General features: G+C 38.8%; 1 protein-coding gene across 1 annotated transcript in view; it reads left to right on the plus strand.

Moving 5' to 3' along the window:
- The window catches only part of UBR3 (ubiquitin protein ligase E3 component n-recognin 3 (putative)), a 225,364-nt gene that overhangs the window by 8,066 nt on the left and 194,790 nt on the right, over nucleotides 1-22,508 (plus strand).

Raw genomic sequence — 22,508 nt, forward strand, 5'->3', positions numbered from 1 at the left:
CAGCAACGAGGGATCTGAACCGCGTCTGCAACCTACACCACAGCTCACGGCAACGCTGGATCGTTAACCCACTGAGCAAGGGCAGGGACCGAACCTGCAACCTCATGGTTCCTAGTCGGATTTGTTAACCACTGCGCCATGACGGGAACTCTGTATTCTTTTTTTTTTTTTTTTTTTTTTTTTCCCCCCAGGACTGCACCCGAAGTATATGAAGGTTCCCAGGCTGGGGGTTGAATTGGAGCTGTAGCTGCTGGCCTACATGACAGCCATAGCAACAGAGGATCTGAGCCATGTCTGCGACTTATACCACTGCTCACAGCAACGCCACATCCTTAACTGAGTGAGGCCAGGGATCGAACCTGCAAGCTCATGGTTCCTAGTTGGATTTGTTTCTGCTGTGCCATGACAGGAACTCCTAAAGTTAAATTGTATTCTATTTCATTTTTGACTGTCTGTATTTTACTATAATTTATTCAGTCAGTTTCCTACTGATAGACATATAAGTTGTTTGTTGTCTTGGGCTTTTTTTTTTTTTTGGTAAATATTGTTGCAGTCAGTATTCCTATATATACTTCTTTGTGTATGTGTGTGAGTATATGTGTGAGGATAAATTTCCAGAAGTTATATCTTGGTTAATGGAAATTTTTTTCCATTTTAAGCTTTGTTAGAGTCTTCCATAAGTTAATTTACAGTCCTACCAACAATATATGAAAGAGCATGTTTCCCTACATCTTGGCTGGTATACGTGGTGTTATCAATTTTTCTGATCTTTGTTAATCTGGAAAGTGGAAAGTGATATCTTGTTTCATCTATTATCTGTTTCCCCGCTGCCCTTCCATCCCAAACTGGAATATTTTGAAACAAATCTCAGATATCTTATAAATTTATAAATATTTGAGTATATATTTTAATAAAGAGGTATGAACCCTTAAAAATAAGACATAACCCAAATGTCTATTGACAGGTGAATGGATAAACAAAATGTAGCATATACATAAGATGGAATATTATTCAGCCTTTACAAGGAATGAAATTCAAACAGATGCTACAATATGGATTAGCCTTGAAAACCTTATGTTGACTGAAATAAGCCCGACACAAAAAGACAAATACTGTATGATTCTATTTATATAAAGTACCTGCAATAGTCTGATTCATAGAGACAGAGAGTAGAGTGGTGATTGCCAGAGGCTGGGGGAAGGGGTCAGTGGGCAGTTATTGTTTAATTGGTAGAGTTTCAGTTTGGGAAGATAAAAATGTTCTTGAGTTGGATAGTAGTGCTGGTTGCACAACATGAATATCCTTGATGACACTGAATTGTACACTTAAAAATGGTTGAAATGGGAAGTTCCCTGGTGGTCTAGTGATTGGCGTTTGGTGCTTTCACCACTGTGTCCTGGGTTCAATCCCTGGTGTGGGAATTGAGATCTCTATCAAGCTGCTGCACCCTATGGCCAAAGGAAAAAAAAAAAAAGGTTACAATGAAGTTAAAACTCACCCTCCTACCATAGGTAAAAATAAAGGCAAAATGGCTTAAAGACTTAAATATAAGACAAGACACCATAAAACTCCTAGAGGAGAACATAGGCAAAACATTCTTTGTCATAAATTGTACCATTGTTTTCTTAGGTCGGTCTTCCAAGGCAATAGAAATAAAAGCAAAAATAAACAAATGGACCTAATCAAACTTACAAGCTTTTAGAGTTCTAATCAAACTTACAAGCTTTTGCACGGCGGAAGAAATAAACAAAATGAAAAGACAACATAAGGACTGGGAGAAAATATTAGCAAATGATGCCACCAACCAGAGCTTAATTTCCAAAATATACAAACAGCTTGTACAATTCATTAACAACAATAAGAAACAACCCAACTGAAAAATGGGCAGAAGATCTAAACAGAATTTATCCAAAGAATACACACAGATGGCCAGTAGGCACATGAAAAGATTCTTATTGCTAATTATTAGAGAAATGCAAATCAAACCTATGGTGAGGTGCCATCTCACACCAATCAGAATGGCCATCATTAAAAAGTCTATAAATAATAAATGCTGGAGAGGGTGTGGAGAGAAGAGAACCCTATTACACTGTTGGTAGGAATGTAAATTGGTAAAACCACTGTGGAAAACAGCATGGAGATTCCTCAAAAACTATAAACAGAAGTTCTTGTTGTGGCTCAGTGGGTTAAGGACCTGATGTCTGAGGTTCAATCCCTGGCCTTGCTCAGGGGGTTAAGGATCTGGCAGTATCACACGCTGAGGCATAGGTTTTAGCTGCAGCTCTGATTTGACCCCTAGCTTGGGAACTTTCATATGCTATAGGTGAGGTTGTAAAAAAAAAAAAAAAACAGAAAACAAAACCCTCCTAAAAATAGAGTTGCCGTATGATCCTGCGATCCCACTCCTGGGTATATATTCAGAGAAAACCATAATTTGAAAAGATACCTGCTCTCCAGTGTTCACAGCAGTACTATTTACAATAGCCAAGACATGGAAGCAACCTAAATGTCCATTGGCAGGTGAATGGATAAAGAAGATGTGATACGCACACCCTGGAATATTACCCAGCCATTAAAAAGAATGAAATAATGCCATTTGCAGCAACATGGATGCAACTAGAGACTCTTATACTAAGTGAAGTAAGTCAGAGAAAGACAGATACCATCTGATACCACTTATGTGTGGAATCTAAAATATGACACAGATGAATTTATCTACAGAACAGAAACAGACTCAAAGACAGAGAACAGACATGTGGTTGCCAAGGGGGGAGGTGGGAGGGAGTGGACTGGACTGGGAGTTTGGGTTTAGTAGATGCAAACTATTACATTTAGAATGCATGAGTAATGAGGTCCTGCTGTATAGCACAGGGAACTATATTCAGTCACTTGTGATAGAACATGATTGACAATAATATGAGAAAAAGAATGTATGTATAAATGGGTCACTTTGTTGTACAGCAGAAATTGACAGAACATGGTAAATCAACTATAATAAAAAATTTTAAAAAGAATGATGTAATGCCATTTACAGCAACATGGATGGACCTAGAGATTTTTATACTGAGTGAAGTAAGTCAGAAAGAGTTCCATTTATGTGGAACTAAAATATGACATAAATCAACATATCTATAAAACAAAAACAGACTCAGAGAGTAGACTTGTGGTTGCTAAGGAGAAGGAGCAGTGGAGGGGGGGAAGGATTGGGAGTTTGGGATTAGCAGAGACAAACTGTTGTATATAGAATGGATAAACAATGTGTTCCTACTAAATAGCACTAGGAACTGTATTCAATATCCTGTGATAAACCATAATGGAAAACAATTTGAAAAAGAATGTATAACTGAGTCACTTAGCTCTACAGAAGAAATTCACACATTGCAAATCAATTACACTTCAATAAAATTTAAAACATTTTAAAAATGATAAATTTTATGATATATATATTTTATCACAATTAAAAGAACAATTATAGTGCCATTACTACACCTAAAATATTCGCAGTTATTTCTTTTTTTTTTTTTTTTGTCTTTTGTCTTTTTGCTGTTGTTGTTGTTGTTGCTATTTCTTGGGCCGCTCCCGCGGCATATGGAGATTCCCAGGCTAGGGGTTGAATCGGAGCTGTAGCCACCGGCCTACGCCAGAGCCACAGCAGCGCGGGATCCGAGCCGCGTCTGCAACCTACACCACAGCTCACGGCAACGCCGGATCCTTAACCCACTGAGCAAGGGCAGGGACCGAACCCGCAACCTCATGGTTCCTAGTCGGATTCGTTAACCACTGCGCCACGACGGGAACTCCCGCAGTTATTTCTTAATGTCTTCAAATATCCAGTGAGTGTTCAGATTTTCCTTCTTGTCTCATAAATGATTTCTGAGGGTTGATTTAGGATTAGGATGCAAAAAGGTCCTAATGTTATATTTTGTTCTTATACTCTTAATTTATGTTCTCCCCTCTTCCTTCTTTGTAGTTTATTAGTTGAAGAAACCCACATTCTGGAATTTCCTAATTGCACCTCTGTGATATTTAACTTGTTTCTCTGCCCATTCTTTTCTATAAATTAGTAGTTACATGTGGATTCTTGATGAAATTTTAGGTTCTATTTTTGGAGGGGTGCTAGAAAACTTTTAATGGTGTTTTTAACTTCCTCTGGAATCACAGCAGGAGCTACAGAATGTCTCCTTGTCTCTTCTTTAGTAAGTGTTAGGTTGATCAGTGGGTTCAGGTTTGTCAGCCCAATCCATTTGTTTTAAAGTCCCCTGTCATGTTAAAGATTTTCTTTTTTTTTTTTTTTTTTCTTTTTTTTGGCTGAGCCCACAGCATTTGAAAGTTCCAGGGGTTGAATTTGTACCACAGCAATGACCTGAGCCATAGCAGTGACAATGCCAAGTCCTTAACCTATTAGGCCATCAGGGACCTCCTATGTTAAAGACTGTAGCATGTATTTATTATCATTGTCTAGATTCATTATTTTATTAGAGTTTGCAAAATGGTGTTATTCTTTTTTTTTTTTTTAAAGGGCCGCACCTGTGGCCTATGGAAGTTTCCGGGCTAGGGATCCGGTCAAAGCTGCAGCTGCCGGCCTGTGCCACAGCCACAGCAGCTTGGGCCGTGAGTCGTGTCTGTGACCTACACTGCAGCTCATGGCAACACCGTATCCTTTAAGCCACGGAGTGGGGCCAGGGATTGAACCTGCCTCCTCATGGATGCTAGTCAGATTCTTAACCTGCTGAACTCCAAAAAGGTGTTATTCTAATTGTATTGTCCTTTCATATATTAGAGTTCTTTCTAGCGTATTCTACTCTTAATGTTTGAAGAATAAGTTATACTTATATCTCTAGACATGTTTTACAGAGATCTACTGAGAGGTGTACTGTAGTCAGACTTAGAAAATACTACAGACTGTATTTTCTTGGCTATCTGCAGTGCATCTTAAAGAAATCCAATGGTAAAGAAATCTGTAACTTTGAATATCCTGCAGTTCATTGGTTAAATCCAGGAAGTTATTATTTTTCGAGACACGCCAATTTGGAAAATGTAGTCCATTTGAATTCCTCTCACTACCTTAATGTCAGCGTGTCTAAAATTGAATCAATTTATACCTCTCCAGAATAGTTACATGTAGATTTTCCTTTTTCTTTCATCCTTTTTTGTTTCTTTTAAAATTAGTATCATTTCCCACCCCTAACCCCCAGTCAGAAATCCCAGCTACTAGTGGCTTAAACTTTGAAGACATTTATTGTTTTGTATCTCAGAACTCGTTTAGCAGCTTATTGGTGTTACTGGGGAGCCAGACTTTTTTTTTTTTTTTTTAAATAAACTTTCATTCCATCTCTTTGTTTATATTTAGTCTTTTTGTTTCATGGCTGGCAAAAAACAGAGGAATGGATTTGGGGTAGATATCTAACAGTGTCTGCTTGTGTCACTGATTCTTCCCTTTCCCTTCTTCTTATATGCTTGGTACCAAGAATGTTCTTTTGCTTTATCTTAGATTTGTTCTCTTCGTTCTCTGCTGTCACTTTAGGCCAGGCCTTCGTCACGCCATAACCTATTCCATGAAAATTTACCGTTTTCCTGCCTGTAATAATTTCACAGTTCAGTCTAACCTTCACTCATATAAAGTTCTGCTTGATGTATGTCACTTCTTTGCTTAAAATAGCTTCCCATTTTTTCTAGGCTAAAGTCTGGAGCCCTTTCAGTGTTTTCCATGGCTTTTGGTAGGTGTTTTCCACCTACACTGCCAACATTACCTTCTCCATTTCTAGTGGGATCCTCTCCACTACTTTTTTTTTTTTTTTAGCTCACTGTATGTAGTCCTGTCCTTGATGTCTTATGTTGTAACCTGCCTTGCAAAGTCCAGTGGTGAGTTTTATTTTCTCTGTGAAGCTCATGTGTAGAGGTAGCACTCCTATAGCATAAGTATAGTGTGAAACCATACTGCAGGATTTGATTTTCTGAATTAACAATATTTTCTTTTCTGGTTTATATCCCTACAACTAACAAACTTCCAGTAAAGATGTGATGGTGTAGAAGACCTGTGCCATAACTACCTCTTTTTTTAATATCTTCTTTGTACATATTTGGAGTTTTAGAATGTGTCTGTGTATTTATAAATGGATTACTTGTGAGATTTTCTTTCCTATGAATCTGGAATTTTCTCTAGAGCAGTATTCATCTAACTCAAGTCACAAATTCAAACAAAGGAGCACAACACTCCTTATGTTCTGAGAGGTTGGAGGAAGAAGAGTTAAAGAAATCTTTATCTTCTTTTCTGTGTTCACTGTACTTTTTGTCATAATTTTTTTCTAATCATTTTTATGTCCTGTTAAGTTCTTTAAAACTATTTACAACTATGAAAGTTTTCAGGATACATGAATTATCAAGATAATATAACAAATACCTTTGTACTTACCACTGAGATTAATAGTGGTCAACCTTTAGTCATATTTGCCTTAGAGCTTTTTTCAATCAAAAAACTAGAGGTCATCCTCTTCCTCCTTCCTTTCTCTTTCCCTCCCCAGGGGTTACCATTATCTTGGAATTCATGTATTATATCCATGCTTGTTCTACTTTTACATATACTTAAATGTACTACATTTAAACTATGTCTATACACACACACACATATAAATTGTTTTAGTGTGAAAATTTTACGTAAAATATTTTACATTATATGAATCCTTTTGCAACATGCCTTTTTCATTTATCATGTTGCTAATATAGACTAGTTCATTCACTTCAAATTATTATTAAACAGTTACAGTGTGATTAAACCACAGTTTGCTTATCTATTTCTTTGCTGATGCTTTGTATTTGTCACTGTTTCCAAAAGGGCTATAGTGAACATTTTTTTTTAATGGCTGCACTCGCACTAACCTATTGCACCACAGGGGGAATTTCCCTGGGTTTTTTGTTTTATCTCACTGAGTGGTTTTTTTTTTTTTTTTTTTTTTTTTGTCTTTTTGCCTTGTCTAGGGCCGCTCCCGCGGCACATGGAGATTCCCAGGCTAGGGGTCCAATCAGAGCTGTAGCCACCAGCCTACACCAGAGCCACAGCAACGCGGGATCCGAGCCGAGTCTGCAACCTACACCACAGCTTACGGCAATGCCGGATCCTCAACCCACTGAGCGAGGGCAGGGACGGAACCCGCAACCTCATGGTTCCCAGTCAGATTCGTCAACCCCTGTGCCACAACAGGAACTCTGAGTTTTAAGACTAAATATGCTAAATACTGAGCTTCGTTTATGTGAATTCCTAATTTCATTTTTCAGTCTGTGGCCTGTGTCTTTTCACCTTGTTACTTTTCACCATCATAATAGTGTTGTAAAAAGCTTTAAATTAAAAATCCAGTTTTTCTGCACTAGTTTGTATTATTTGTCTTTTTATTTTATTTATTATTACTTATTTAGTCTCTTAAGGGCCGCCCCCGTGGCATATGGAAGTTCCCAGGCTAGGGGTCAAATGGGAGCTGCACTGCCAGCCTATACGAAAGCCACAGCAACACCAAATCTGAGCTGTGTCTGTGACCTACACCACAGCTCATGATAACACCAGATCCTTAACCCACTGAGGGAGGCCAGGGATTGAACCTGCATCCTCATGGATGAGCCATGATGGGAAACTCCTCATATAATGACTTAAAAAAATGTTTCTCAGAACCTAAATTAGGGCACCATTTTTAGATAATCAGCGGAAAAACATCGATACATTCAGGATTTCTTGACTTTCTCAGTGAGAATTCAACATCTTGTTTTTACCTTTTAACCCTGAATTATTAAAAAGCTAATTAATGTATACAGCTTCAAATAGAGGAGGAAAACCTTTTCTTTCCCATTTCCATTTTTCTTACTTTGTTTTCCTTTCATCTGAATACCTAAAATGTTCATTGTCTCTATTATTGATGATTCAACACAAATAGTCCTCAAAGGCAGGACAGACTTAGGCAGCCTGATGTGGAGATACACACACACACACACACACACACACACACACACACAACACACACACACGCATATTTGATCTGGTGTCTTTTACTCAGCATAATTATTTTAATTAATTAATTAATTAATTTTTTGGTCTTTTTGCCATTTCTTGGGCTGCTCTTGTGGCATATGGAGGTTCCCAGGCTAAGGGTTGAATTGGAGCTGTAGCCACCAGCCTACGCCACAGCCATAGCCACGTGGGATTGGAGCCGCATCTGCGACCTACACCACAGCTCATGGCAACGCTGGATCCTTAACCCACTGAGCAAGGACAGGGATCGAACCCGAAACCTCATGATTCCTAGTCGGATTTGTTAACCACTGCGCCATGATGGGAACTCCCGTTCATATCTCTTCTTAGGGAAAATATTGGTTCAGATATTTTGATTGTTTTTTTCCTTATCTAAGGTTTGCTTCCTTTATTTGCTTTTTTTTTTTGCTCATGGAATTTATTTTATTTTTTATTTTTTACTTTTTTAAAGGGCTGCACCTGGGGCATATGGAAGTTCCTGAGCTAGGGATTGAATCAGAATTGCAGCTGCCAGCCTACACCACAGCCACAGCCACATGGGATCCAAGCCCTGTCTATGACCCGCACTGCAGCTTACAGCAATGCTGGATCCTTAAGCCACTTGGCGAGACCAGGGATTGAACCTGCATCCTCATGGGTACTAGTTGGCTTCATTATGCTGAACCACAAGGGGAACTCCTGTCTTGGACTTTTGATAACTTAATTACAGTGTGTTTCAGTGCAGCTGTTTTTGGGCTCAACCTACTTAGGGACTTTAAGACCTCGTGAATCTGGATGTCCATTTATTTCCCCAGTTTGGGAAGTTTTCAGCCATTATATCTTTAAGTAAACTTTTGGTCTCCATCTCTTGCTTTTCTTTCTCTGATTCCCATAAGGCATGTATTTGTTCTTTGAATGTTGTCCCGTGTGTCCTTTCGGCTTTCTTCGTTCATTCTCATCTTTCTTTCTCTCTCTCTTTTTTTTTTTTTTTTTTGCTTTTCTGGGTGGGTAACTTCAGAGGACTTGTCTTTGAGTTCACTGAGTCTATCTTCAGCTTGATTAAAGTCTGCTGTTGAAGTTTTATGTTAGGTTTTTTAGTTTCAGTCATTATATTCTTCAGCTGTAGGATTTCTGTTTATTTTTAAAAATGACTTCTATGGTTTTTGAACTCATTTTATTAATATATTTTCCCCTTTTACTTATTTTATTTGTGTTTTCTTATAGTTCACAAAATTTATTTGAGTGTGGATGAATCTGCTGGCTGGGCTCCTTATGTGGGTGGGGCTGCTGGCTTGGCTCTGTGGTCAAGTGTGGCTACTGCTTGGGCTCCATAATCACTTCTAGTTGGGCAGGGTCACAGACTCTGCTTCCAGCCTGAGTGGTGCAGCTATTTGGACCACTGATTGGGTGGGTTTGCAGGCTGAGTTCTTAATCACCCCTGGTTGGGTGTGTCCCAAGGCTGTCGTCCCTGGCCAGGTGCCGGTCTATACTTCCCATTGGGTCAGATTTTTTAAATTAGCCTGGATTATGATAATTGATTGTTTCTTCAAACCATTGAAAGCTAAGGGAATTGCACTATTTTTTAAAAAAATTTTTTTATTTCGGGTAGCCTGTGTCTTCCAGCATATCTCTTTAACTTGGACATCATGTGAAAATTCTTTCTTTGACTGTAGTTTATGGTGGACAAAAGTTCCAGATTAAGAATTAAGCAATCCTGACTTTCATCTCCTCAAATGATTGGGTCAAATAGGTGTGCATTTATACTTATGGTAGTCCTTACATTCGGTATGTTTATTTACACTCTCTCCAGCAGTGGAATGAGAATATGCATCACTTTACTACCTAGCCAGGACAATATGTCATCAAACTTGTAGTCTTTGCAAATATGATAGGTATTAGAAAATTGTTCCAATGTGATTTTTTTGTTTTTTGGTTCTGATATTATTTACAGGTGTGTTATTGATTTCCAAACTTTGGAGAATTTTTTAGGTTTGTCTGTTACTGATTTCCAGTTTAATTACTTTGTGGTCTGAGAGCATACTTTATGTAATGTCAGTTTTAAATGCTTCAGTCCCACAGAGTTGATAAGATGCATATATCCTTTTTTGATATTTTTTGCTTGTCAGCATTGCCATTAATCTCTGGTTTTGATTAATTTTACTGTTAGCCAGTAGGCTGGCTCCATTGTGTGTTTAGGCAGTCATGTCTTACTGAGGGAATGTAAGTAGTCTGCTTGCTGTCATTAACATAGTACCACAAACTAGGGGACTTAAGCAACAGAAATTTCTGGAGTATGGATCAAGGTGCTGCCAAGTTTGGTTTCTCCTGACACCTCTCTCCTTGGCCTGCAGCTGTGTGCTTTCTTTCTGTGTTTTCACATGGCCTTCCTTCTGTATGCATGTATGCCTAAAAAGGACACCAGTTCTGTTGGACTAGAGTCCCACCTTGTGACCTCATTTAATTTTAATTACCTTTTTGGTGGCCCTGTTTCCAGATATGGTCACACTGGGAGTTAGGACTTCAGTGTATAATGTTAGGGCGCCTCACTTCAGTTCATAATGGGAGGGGAATGGAGAGTGGTTATATACATTGGGAAGGTACTTCCTGTGCTAATCCTATGCAAGGTAGTCAATGTAAATGTTGATAAATGTACACAGTGATTATTTGAAAATACTGTCTGTATGCTTAAGGTAATTATATGATTCTGTGAATTAATAATACCCCTTGCTTCTAAAAAATTTAGAAAAAGAAAATTTTTCTTTGGCCCCACCTGTGCCATGTGAAAGTTCCTGGGCCAGGGATTGAACCCATGCCACAGCAGTGACCTGTGTCACTGAAGGGACAGCACCAGATCCTTAACCTGCTGAGCCACAAGAGAAATCCCCAAAGAGAAATATATTGAGACGTATTTTATAAGCAGTGGAGTGAGTGTCCAGATGTTGTTGGGTATATATAGTGCTCTGTCATTGACACTTAGCTTTTTGGTTGATAGTACTTAAAATGACAGACATTTATTATCGTATACTGTTTATGTACCAAGGATTCTGAAGTGGCTTAAGTGTGTGGTTATGGCATAATGTCTCTCATGAGGTTGTAATCAAGATCTTGGCTGGCATTAGTCTTCTGAAGGCTTGTTGGGATGGGAGGATCCACTTCCAAGATGTGTCACTCACATGTCTGTTAATAGGAGAGCCATTTTCTTTTTCTTTTTTTTTTCTTTTCTGGGCTGTACCTGTGGCATATGGAAATTTCTGGCCTAGAGGTTGAATTGGAGCTGCAGCTTCTGGCCTATGCCACAGCCACAGCCATAGCAGTGCCAGATCCGAACCTCTTCCGTGACTGAGTGAGGTCCAGGGATTGAACCTACATCCTCATGGATACTCGTCAGGTTCTTAACCTGCTGAGCCACAAGGGAACTCCTGAGTTATTTTCTTGAAATGTGGATTTATCATAGGGATGCTTATAAAACTTAATATTTTTTTGTAGTGCAAATGTGATAACAATGAATTCTGGGTTTTGTCTGAAAAATTTTTATTTATCTTCAGTTTTGAAATGTATTTTTGTGTTAAGAATTCTGGATTTGTTTTCTTCTAGGACTTTAAATATGTCCCTGCCTTGTGTTCCTGATTGTGTGATTTCTAATGAGAAGCTTGCTGTCTTCTGAATCTTGGATGCTCTTTACATAATGAATCATTTCCTGATTACTTTAAAGATTTTCTTCTTGTCACTAGTAATATGATGGGACTTGTGTGGTTTAAAAAAGTTTATTATGTTTGGGATTTGATAAGTTCTTTTTTTTTTGTCTTTTTGCCATTTCTCGGGCTGCTCCCGCGGCATATGGAGGTTCCCAGGCTAGGGGTTGAATCGGAGCTGCAGCCACCGGCCTATGCCACAGCCACAGCAATGCGGGATCCGAGCTGTGTCTGCAACCTACACCACAGCTCACAGCAACTCCAGATCCTCAACCCACTGAGCAAGGCCAGGGATTGAACCCTCAACCTCATGGTTCCTAGTCGGATTTGTTAACCACTGAGCCACAACGGGAGCTCCCTTGATAAGTTCTTTGTTCTGTGATTTTACGTTTTCAACAAATTTGGAAAAATTTCGGCCCTTCTTCATATGTTTATTCTTTCTCTCCTTGTTCCTTTTTTGGAATTCCAATGCAGTGTAGCATTGCTTGTTCTTATCCCACACCTCACTGAGTCTCTGTTCTTTTTCTGTCCCCATGCTTTATTTTGGATAGTTTCTTATTGCTTTGCCAAAATTACTGATCTTTTCTTTCTAGTGTATAAACTACTATTATCCCATCAGGTGTACTTTTCATTTCTAAAGTTGTATTTTTCATCTGTAGAAGTTTGATATGGGCCTTATTTATTATCATGGTATAAGGTGAGAGGGGATTCCTCCCTCCTCCTGGACCCAGAGTGACTGGTTATTCAGTTATCTCAATACCATTTCTTGGAATGAGCCATGTTTTCCTCAGAGATTTGAAATCTGCTTTTGTCATGAATTAAATCCCACATATATTTGATTCCATTTCTCAACTCACAGTGATTAATCTGTCGATTGTTATGTCTTTTCATGTATCATTACCACATTTTTTTTTCTTTCTGTCTTTAAGCATTCACTTTATAATTTCTTTTCTTTCCTTTTCCTTTCCTTTCCTTTCCTTTCCTTTCCTTTCCTTTCATTCCTTCTTTGCTTTTTTAGGGCCATAGCCAGCATATGGAAGTTCCCAGGCTAGGGATCTAATCAGAGCTGTAGCTGCCCGCCTAAACCACGGCCACAGCAACACAGGATCCAAGCTTCATTTGTGACCTACACCACAGCTCATGGCAATGCCGGATCCTTAACACACTGGGCCAGGCCAGAGATGAACCTGCGTCCTTATGGATCCTAGTCGGGATCGCACATCACTGAGGCATGAAAGGAACTTCCTATAATTTATTTATTATTTTAATAAATAAGTACATTTACATCTATAATTTTACTTTCAAATCTTCTGATCTTATATGTCTTCCCTAATTGGATTTAAAACATTTAATTTTCATAAATATTTTGTTCATGCCTTTCTAGTTTTTTAGGCTCCAATAAATAATATTGAACTTGTATAAATAGAATTTAAAATGTTTCCTTTTATTTCTTAACTATTCATGTAATCTAACAATTTTAGACATGAGGTGAATCTGCATTTTTAATCAAGCCATACATAATAGAGAGTTAGAAATGTATATCTAAAGAAATGACATAAAAACACCTATAGGTGAATTTGGAACTGAATTTCTGTTTCAACTCTGTTTTACTTTACTCTGTACTTTATTTAATTGAATTTACCATTAATGTCTACTGTCTAGAGTGTAAGCTCCCTAAAGGCTAGATACAACACTGTTTTGAGTATTTTAATTGTAAAATATATTAGTATTTGATAAAACTGTTCTACTTTTGGAGTTCCTCTTGTGGCTCAGTGGAAAGGAATCCAATTAATATCCATGAGAATGTGGGTTTGATCCCTGGCCTTGCTCAGTGGGTTAAGGATCTGGCATTTCCATGAGCTGTGGTATAGGCTGCAGATGCAGCTCAGATCCCATGTTGCTGTGGCTGTGGCGTAGGCTGGCAGCTACAGCTCCAATTTGACCCCTAGCTTGGGAACTTCCATATGCTGCAAGTGTGGCCCTAATAAAAAGCAAACAAACAAAAAAACCTACTCTACTTTCATTACATTTATTTTATAGAACTTTCTTAGCTATTCTTAATAGCTAAGAATAGCTACTAACTTTTTTTTTTTTTTTTTTGGTCTTTTTTTTTTTGCTATTTCTTGGGCCGCTACCGCGGCATGTGGAGATTCCCAGGCTAGGGGTCCATCGGAGCTGTAGCCCCCGGCCTATGCCAGAGCAACAGCAACTGGGGATCCGAGCTGCGTCTGCAGCCTACACCACAGCTCACGGCAATGCCAGATCGTTAACCCACTGAGCAAGGGCAGGGACCGAACCCCCAACCTCATGGTTCCTAATCGGATTCGTTAACCACTGCGCCACGACGGGACGGGAACTCTTTTTTTTTTTTTTTTTTGCTACTAACTTTTTAACTTTAACTTTTTTCCATAGGAACTTTAGAATCATCTTTATTTATTCCTTTGATATTTTTACTGGGGTCATATTAAATATATAGTTTAGTTGCCTTATATCTTTATGGTATGCCTTTTGTAAATTTCAGGAGCCTTTTAATAATTTTATTAGGTAGGTCCTTTAGTGGTTCTGATACTTCCCTATCTGTGAAATGAAGAGAACAGATTATTTCAGGGGCTTTTCATTTGGGTTGCGTGACTCTCTAGGAATCCTCTGAATTATATTAAATTACATGCAATAACATGTACATGTATGTAATTTGTGCTAAGTTGAGAACATAATGTCCATGCCACAGGGTAACTTTTAGGTGAGCTTATCTTAAATGCTTTTCTATTTTTTTTTTGGCTGCACCTGTGGTACGTGGAAGTTCCTGGGTCAGGGAATTGAACCTGCGCCACAGCAGTGACTCAAGCTGCTGCAGTGACAATGCCAGATTTTTAACCCACTGAGCCACGCAGGAACTCCTCTAATTTTTGAAATATGTGGTTGAGTTATTTGAGTTGGCCTCTCCTTGTCCTTCTACCCCCAACCAAGTCTCAGGAATTTGTAGATGGATGGCCAGAATCCCCTGTTCCTTTTTCTTTCTTTGCATCTTATCCCCTCCCTTACTGTCCTATTCCACTCCCTCTCTTTTAGTCAGAGTACTGGAACTCTGCTTTTAGTCATTTAAATTTGGTATCAGTGAATCACAGGAGGCTCTCTGGGATGCTGGTAATATTTTGTTGCTTGATCTGGTTTGTACTTATATGGGTGTGTTCAGTTTGTGATACTTCCTTGAGCTGCACACTTAGCTGTTGGGCAATTTTTTGTCAATTGTACTTCAATAAAAACTTTTTATCTTCTTCTTTTTTGGCCACCCTTCAGCACATGGAGTTTCTGGACCAGGGGTCAGATCTGAGCCATAGTTACAACCTAAGCTGCAGCTGCGGCCAATGCTGGATCCTTAACCCACTGTGCTGGGCTGGGGACCGAACCTGTGTTTCAGCTCTCCTAAGATACTGCTGATCCTTTTGTGCCACAGTGGGAACTCCTTAATAAAAACTTTTTACAAAGTTGATATACAGCAAAATTTGGAGAAGTCATTTTATCAACTGTTTTTGCAGTTCTATTCTGCCATTCTATTTATTGCTGTAACATCCTGCTTAACTAAAAAATATTTAACCATTTTTGGTCATTCGAAACTATTGGGTTCCATGAAGAAAGTGTCTGTAACTTATAACTGGTAAGGCAAACACATTACTCCCTGCTATTTTTCTTTTGGGGCCATACCAGTTGTCTAAAAAGCCCTCTTTCTGTTCACTTGGGGAGAGATCTTTAGTACCTATTTATATGCAGTTGCATTTGTCATACTTCTTTTGACAACATGCTCTACCCACAGAGCTTTGCATGTCTAGCCTAACTCCTTCATTTCACAGCCTGAATATCACCTCTTCAGAAAGGCCTTCACTGACAAACACAATTTAAAGGAGCCTGATGGATGTATTCTATAAATCATGCTGGGAGGGGGTGGAAGGAGGGAGTGGGATGGAACTGGAGTTTGGGGTAGATGCAAACTATTCATTCCATTTAGAGTGGATAAACAGGAGTTCTCATTGTGGCTTAGTGGGTTAAGAACCTGACTAGTATCCCTGAGGATATGGGTTCGATCCCTGGCCTCACTTAGTGGGTTAAGGATCTGGTGTTACCATGAGCTGTGGTGTATGTTGCAGATGTGGCTCAGATCCAGCATTGTTGTGGCTGTGGTGTAGGCTGGCTGTTGCAGCTCCAATTCGACCCTAGCCTGGGAACTCCCATGTGCTACAGGTGTGGACCTGAAAAGACCAAAAAAAAAAAAAAAAAAAAAAAAAGGATAAACAATAGGGTCCTACTGTATAGCACAGGAAACTGTATCCAATCTCCTGGGATAGACTATGATGGAAAATAATATAAAAAGGAATGTGTATATATATATATGGCTGAGTCAACTTTGATGTACAGTAGAAATTGGCACAACCATGTAAATCAACTATATATATATAGTTTTTTGTTTTTGTTTTTTTGCTTTTTAGGGCCATACTTGTGGCACATGGAGGTTCCCAGGCTAGGGGTCAAATCAGAGACACATGACGCCAGATCTGAGCCATGTCTGCGACATACACCACAGTTCACAGCAACACTGGATCCTTAACCCACTGAGCGAGGCCAAGGATCGAACCTGCATCATCATGGATGCTAGTCAGATTAGTTTCCACTGAGCCATGATGGGAACTCCCCAAATCAACTATATTTTAATTTAAAAAATAGATATAAATCATGCTATAATAATATTTTGTAGAGCTTATTATTCATGTTAGTTTTTTGTTTCTTTTTCCTCTTCTCCATGCCCCCCACCCCAGTAGAAAGTTAGCTCCATGAGATTAAGGTCCTTTATTCCTAAGGCCTGAGGCACCAGGCACATTTGAAAAACTGGGATTATTAAATGAGTTTCTGTTTTTTTTCTTTTTTGGCCTCCCTGAGGCATATGGAAGATCCTGGGCCAGGGATCAGATCTGAGCTGCACCTGCAGCAACGTAGGATACTTTACCCCATTAAGTTGGGCTTGAGATTGAACCTGTGTCCTAGTGCTGCAGAGATGCTGCTGATCCTGTTGTGCCACAGCAGGAACTCTGGTTTCTGTTTTTTCTTTAGTTGGATGCTCATGAAATCATTTTTGGAGTTCCACTATTAGGTTAAATCTTTGTTTCACCAAGCCTTTATTGAGCACTTGCTATATAATATGTAAGGTGTTTTAGTTCCCCCACACCATTTCCCCAGCCTAAAATACAAAAACCTTTTGTATATTGTTTGACAGTCTTATGTTATCTTATAATGATTCTTGTAACCATAGTCCCTAGTTGTGTAGACCATTCTTGCTGTTCCTTCAGCTTTGCTCCGGGTTGAAGTGTCACGCCTTAAAGCTACTTGACACTCTGTTCAAATGTTCTTTACTCTCTGCCCAGAAGCTCCTCTGAATTCATTTCTTTCCTACAAAGAAAGTATCTAAGAGCTTTCTGTGTTCTTCTTTAATCCTTTCTCTCTTCCTGCTTTTTCATTGCATCCTTTAGTCTTTATGCCCCACTATGTTTTCCCTTTCTTCTCTTTTGGCTTTCCTTTCATTTGTTTTCTTTCTTTGACATTTATGCTTGTAGGCATGTCAATTAAATTCTCTTTGATCACCTCAGGTTTACTAACCTGTTACACAGACCAGATTCTTTTTTTTTCTCTTTCTTTCTATCATTAAAGACTTTTAAAATGGAGTAGGATTTTGAAAGTTTCTTTGATTTTACTTAGATTTTGTGTACCCCATCTGAAAGGTTTTTTTTTTTGTCTTTTTGTCTTTTTGTCTTTTTGCCATTTCTTGGGCCGATCCCGTGGCATATGGAGGTTCCCAGGCTAGGGGTCGAATCAGAGCTGTAGCGCAGGCCTAAGCCAGAGCCATAGCAACGTGGGATCTGAGCCGTGTCTGCGACCCACACCATAGCTCACGGCAACACCAGATCCTTAACCCACTGAGCAAGGCCATGGATCGAACCTGCAACCTCATGGTTCCTAGTCAGATTTGTTAACCACTGAGCCATGGCGGGAACTCCAGAAAGAAGTTTTTAAATTTGTATTTTCCTTTAAATAAAGATTTGGATTTAAGGTGTAATACTTTCTAACATTTTCATAATATAATAAATACGGAAATGATATTTGGATGGGACACAGAGGCAACTGAGGCGAATGTTCAGACCCTACCTGTCTGTCTGCCTGAGGACTGAGGAAATCCCTATCTTTACAATGTAATCTATTGACCTGAAATTTGAAAACTCTGCCTTAAGGGTAGAAAGACTTCATGAATGTGTGAACACCCTGAATGTTTTATTTTTTGTGTTTGCATACGTTTTTCTTAAGAAAGAGTGATAACTTTCATTAGACTCTCAAAGGGGTCCATCTGCCAAAAAAGATTAGGGATTAATGTTCCAATTGTGAAACTAAAACCAAATGAATGGCATAATTTATTATTGTTTGTTTTTGAAGTAAATTTTTTCTTTTTGATTACAAAGTTATGCGTGTATTTGTCATACAAAATTCAAACACTGTAGGTGGTAGAAGGTAAAAGTATATTGTATCCCACTTTCAGATAATTTCCACAAAATTTGATATACATTTTCCTTAATATTTTCAAATATCCACATTTTCTTACATAACCACAATGTCTTGTCTTACCTAATAAAATTATCTAATGCATTAGTACCCAGTTCTTTTTTAAACAATTTATTTTATTTTGTTTTATTTTATTTTTAGAGCTGCACCTGAGACATATTGAGGTTTCCAAACTAGGAGTCATATTGGAGCTGTAGCTGCTGGCCTGTGCCACAGCCACAGCCACAGCAATGCCAGATCTGAGTTGCATATGTGGCCTGCACTGCAGCTCACGGCAACATGAGATCCTTAACCCACTGCGTAAGGCCAGGGATTGAACCTGCATCCTCGTGGATACTAGTCAGATTTATTTCCACTGAGCCGTGACAACTCATAAAAAATTTATTTTATTGAAACTAATTTACAGTGTTCTTTAGTTTCTGCTGTACCGTAAGGGGATTCACTTACACATATATGTATGTATGTATTTTTCTTTTTTTTTTTTTTTTTGGTCTTTTTTTTGCTATTTCTTTGGGCCGCTTCCACGGCATGTGGAGGTTCCCAGGCTAGGGGTCCAATCGGAGCTGTAGCCACCGGCCTACGCCAGAGCCACAGCAACGCAGGATCCAAGCCACGTCTGCAACCTACACCACAGCTCACGGCAACGCCGGATCGTCAACCCACTGAGCAAGGGCAGGGACCGAACCCGCAACGTCATGGTTCCTAGTCGGATTCGTTAACCACTGCGCCACGACGAGAACTCCCTGTATTTATTTTTCATGTCTTCTTTATTCACTCATCTCTCGGTGGACATTTAGGTTGCTTTCATGTCTTAGCTATTGTGAATAGTGCTGCTATGAACATTGGGGTTCATCTTTCCTTTTGAATTATAGTTTTCTCTGCATATATGTCCAGGGTCATGTAACAGCTCTACTTTAATTTCTTTAATGAACTGCCCTACTGTTTTCTTTTTCATCTTTTTAAGGCCACACCCATGGCATATGGAGGTTCCCAGGCTAGGGGGTTGAATTGGAGTTGTAGCCGCTGTTCTACACCATAGCCACGTGGGATCTGAGCCACGTCTGCAATCTACACCACAGCTCACTGCAACACCGGATCCTTAATTCACTGAGTGAGGCCAGGGATCAGACCTGCCTCCTCATGGATACTAGTCGGGTTCATTAACCACTGAGCCATGTTGAGACTCTCTGTACCAATTTATATTTCCACCAACAGTGTAGGAAGATTCCCTTTTTCCACACCCTCTCCAACATTTTATTATTTGTAGACTTTTTAATGATGGCCATTCTGACCTCTGTGAAGTGGTACCTCATTGTAGTTTTGATTTGTATTTCTCTAATAACTTAGAGATGATGAACATTTTTTTCATGTGCCTATTGGCCATCTCACTGTCTTCTTTGGAGAAAAGTCTGTTTAGGTCTTCTACCCATTTTTTGATTGGATTGTTTGTTTGTTATTAAGTTGTATGAGCTATTTGTCTATTTTAGAAATTAAGCTCTTATTGGTTGCATCATTAGCAAATATTTTCTCCCAGTCCGTAAATTGTCTTTTTTTGTTTATGATTTCCTTTCCTATATAAAAGTTTTTAAGTTTGATTAGATCCAGTTCGTTTATTTGTGCTTTTATTTCTGTCACCTTGGGAGACAGACTAAAGAAAACATTAGTATGATTTATGTCAGAGAATGTTTGCCTGTGTTCTCTTTTAGGAGTTTTATGGTGTCATGTCTTATATATATATGTTTTTTTGTCTTTTTTGTTGTTGTTGTTGTTGTTGCTATTTCTTGGGCCACTCCCGCGGCATATGGAGGTTCCCAGGCTAGGGGTTGAATCGGAGCTGTAGCCACCGGCCTACGCCAGAGCCACAGCAACTCGGGATCCCAGCCGCGTCTGCGACCTACACCACAGCTCATGGCAACGCCGGATCGTTAACCCACTGAGCAAGGGCAGGGACCGAACCCCCAACCTCATGGTTCCTAGTCGGATTCGTTAACCACTGCACCACAACGGGAACTCCTCATGTCTTATATTTAAGTCTTCAAGTCAGTGAACACAGGAGTGCATGTATCTTTTTGAGTTACATTTTTGTCCGGATATATGCCAGGAGTGAGATTGCCAGATCGGTACCCAGTTCTTTTGTTTTCGTTTTTGTTTTTGTCTTTTCTGGGGCTTTACCTGTGGCATATGGAGGTTCCCAGGCTAGGGGTCTAATTGGAGCTGTAGCCCACTGGCCTATGCCACAGCCACAGCAACTTGGGATCCGAGCTGCGTCTGCGACCTACACCACGGCTCATGGCAATACCAGATCCTTGACCCACTGAGCGAGGCCAGGAATCGAACTCACAACCTCATGGTTCCTAGTCGGATTTGTTTACCACTGAGCCATAATGGGAACTCTGGTACCCAGTTCTTAATTGGACTTCCTCAGTTGTCTAAAAATTGCCTTTTTAAAGTTGGTTTTTAGAATCAGTTCACACGTTACATGCGGTTATTGGGTTTCTCAAGGCTTCTTAGTGAATGATCCTTTTATTTCCTTTTTCTCCCTGCTACTGATAGGTTGGAGAAACATAGTCAGTTGTCTCTATGATGTTCTACATTCATGATTTGTCTGTTTGCTTTTTTTTTTGTCCTGTCATTTAACTTGTTCCTTTATATCCTATATTTCTTATAAATGAAAGTTAGCTCTAGAGACTTGATGTCATTCATATTTAACTTGTTCAGTAAAAACTCTTCATAAATGGTTCTGTGTGCTTCTCAAGCATTATAGTGTCTGATTTTTGTTCATTTTTGATGATACTAAGATCTCTAAGGATGTAGCAGTCTGATTTCTAAGTGGATAATTTCTCCTCAGGCCTTCCTTTAATGACTCCATTGAATGGGTTAGTTATTTCATTAGGTATTCATTTTCTGATCACTCATTTTATATTTTAGTAAACTTTATTGCTTTGGTTATTAGGAAATTGAGCTTCTTTTCAAGTTTGTTGGCTAATCACTTCTTTTGTGAATTGTTCATGACTTTGGCTGATTTTTCTGTTGAATTCTTTTCTTTTTTTAAAATCTACTTCCCAAGATTCATAAATCATTGATACTAATCTTTTATCTGTTTTACCTATTGTAAATATTTTTTTTTTGTTTGTAATTGGTTTCTGCATAGAAGCTTTTGATTTATGTAGCCAAATTTTATTTTCTTTTATGGCTCTTGGTTTCAGATCTTACTTAGACTTTGGTACATTTATGTAATGTAGGGAAAAAGTTTATTTTATTCCTGGTAATTTTTTTTCACATTTGATTTTTGATCTCTGTGGAATATATTTTATATTTGGTGTAAGGAAAGAGTCGAATTTATTTCCTGCATGTAATCTGTTGTCCTTTAGCAATTTATTGGAAGTCTTCTACTCCCCACATTTATTGTCATAGTCATCACATTGTCTGTTTCTAGTGTCCATTGTGGTCTATTGATATTATCACATTACCACACATTTTAAATTATATTAGCTCTATACTGTGTTTTAAAGCTAGGTCACTAACATTAATTCCTTTTTAAGTTTTACTGATTTTTTTTTTTTCACACATATGTTCTTCCTTTTGAACTTTAGAATTAGTTTGCTATTAGTCTCATTGGGCTTTAAATCTAGTGTCATTAAGTTTGGTGGAAGTTACTTAAAAAAGAAAGTTTTTTTGGATTTCCTGTTGTGGCTCAGTGGTTAACGAATCTGACTAGGAACCATGAGGTTGCAGGTTCGATCCTTGGCCTTGCTTAGTGGGTTAAGGATCTGGCATTGCTGTGAGCTGTGGTGTAGGTCGAAGACGTGGCTCAGATCCTGCGTTGCTATGTCTCTGGTGTAGGCCGGTGGCTACAGCTCTCATTAGACCCTAGCCTGGGAACCTCCACATGCCACAGGTGTGGCCCTAGAAAAGACAGAAAAAAAAAGTTTTTTTTCCATTTGGGTATGTAGTTTTTCTCCATTTAGATCTTTTGTGTTTTTCAGCTAAAGCAGTTTCGCACCCATCATAAGTTTATTTCTAGGTACATTGTATGTTTAGTTGACTTATTTTGTGTTTGGTCACAAAATACCTTATTTGTGATTATTTGGATTGTGAATACAGAATAGTTTACTTCATTTTTGCTCAAATATACCAATCATACTTTTAAATAAGTATAAACAAGATTGGAAAGAATATCTTCTTAAGTATATAAACATTTCAAATAGGAGTTCCTGTTGTGACTC

This window comes from Sus scrofa, chromosome 15 (assembly GCF_000003025.6).
Source record: "Sus scrofa isolate TJ Tabasco breed Duroc chromosome 15, Sscrofa11.1, whole genome shotgun sequence".
NCBI lineage: Eukaryota > Metazoa > Chordata > Mammalia > Artiodactyla > Suidae > Sus > Sus scrofa.